The 1,593-nt window shown below is 45.6% G+C and overlaps 1 long non-coding RNA gene across 2 annotated transcripts in view; it reads right to left on the reverse strand.

Moving 5' to 3' along the window:
• Positions 1–176: 176 nt before the first annotated feature.
• The window catches only part of LOC111817989, a 3,925-nt gene continuing 2,508 nt past the window's right edge, over positions 177–1,593 (reverse strand). For both annotated transcript variants that reach the window (XR_002822077.1, XR_002822078.1), the window contains exon 3: positions 177–277. This is a non-coding gene — a long non-coding RNA (uncharacterized LOC111817989). The remainder of the gene's footprint in view (positions 278–1,593) is intronic.

The following is a 1,593-nucleotide window of genomic DNA, read 5'->3' on the forward strand; positions in this document are numbered from 1 at the left end:
TCTGCAGCAGAATCACAGAGTGATGCCACAGTGGCACTTGAGACCCATGCAGACCCAGGCCAGGTGACCCGAGCTGCAGGTCTCAGGGCTGCCACTCGCAGAGGCAGAAAAGGCTTTTTGGGCACCATGAGCAGGAGCAGCAGAGCCCATAGGCGACCATCGTGCCCTACCTCTCATGAATGTGGCTGGCGATCACAGCCAGCTGGTTGCAGCGGTTCATGAACAGGTGGGCGTTCCCCAGCACCAGCACGGCGTCCATGCATCGGGACAGGGTGAACTGTGGCACAGGTGGACACGCAAGAAGCAGACACTGGTCAGACTTGGCCGAGGTTGCTCTGTTGAGTCTAGACAGTTACCCCTGCCAAACATGCACTCAGGAGGGCATCTCTTCCAAAAGCATAGGTAGGAAACACTTGGAAAGGAGTTTTCTAATTTTACTCATAAAAGGCCACATCTAAAAATAGCTTTAAACTTTAAAGTATTTAATAGGGGGAAAAAAAAACCCTCAACTCAGAGCTCAATCCCAAGGGGGGAAAAAAAGAAAAAATAAATAAAGTATTTAATATATTTATGTGTCCTAGGATTGATCCCAGGCCCTCACACACGCTAAGCAAGTTTTCTACCACTGAGCTATATTCCCAGCCTTCCACAAATACTCCCTGCATAGAATTTAGCAACCAACAGACATGTCATCTTCTGTGACAAAAATTACTAGCAACATGAAGTCAGCTGTGGTAGCACATTCTGTAATCCCAGCCTCAAAGGAAGCTGAGGCAGGAGGATAGCAAGTTCAAGGCCAGCATGGGCAATGCAGTGAGATCCCCATCTCAAAAAAAACTATAATCAAAATCAATGCCCACTTAAAATTGCCCAGAGAGACAGAGAGAAAGAGGAGGGAAAGAAAGGGGGGAGAAATAGTTGTAAATCTAATGAAACATGTACAGGACTTGACTGGTGAAAAATCTAAATAGATGGAGAGACAGAATTGTTTTTTTTTTTTTTTTTGGTCCGAATGCCTTCAAGGCATGACTGGCTGTCTTGGGTTGTGGGGATCGAACCACAGCAACCTGAGCCTGACTGCTTTGTTGAAGCAGCCAGTTAAAGAACTGAGCTAAGGGGCAGGCCCCCAGATGGAGAGACATACTGGGTTCAAAGATTAGAAAACTTGACATAGTGAAGCTGACAATTGACCCCAAACTGATATACAGACTTAATATAATTCCTATCAAAATTCCATAGATTTTTTTTGTAGCTATAGGCAAGTTTATCTGAAAGGTTATATGGAAAAACAAAGGAACTAGACAGGTTAAAACCCATTTTTTGAAAAGAGAATAAAGTAGAAGAATTAATGTATAGGTACAAGTATAACAGGCCTGGGGACAGGCGTAGAGAGAGATACAGAGCCACACAGGCGGTCCATGTGATTTAACGAACAGCTAGGTGTGGCTGTGCACACCTGTGATCCCAGCGCTTGGGGTTTTTGAGGGTCTCACTGTGTAGTGCAGGCTGGCTTGGAACTCACTGTGTAGCCTAGGCCTCAAACTTGTGGCGTTCTCCTATCCCAGCCTCCCAAGTACTGAAATTACAGGTGTG

This window comes from Octodon degus, unplaced genomic scaffold (assembly GCF_000260255.1).
Source record: "Octodon degus isolate 3935 unplaced genomic scaffold, OctDeg1.0 scaffold00076, whole genome shotgun sequence".
NCBI lineage: Eukaryota > Metazoa > Chordata > Mammalia > Rodentia > Octodontidae > Octodon > Octodon degus.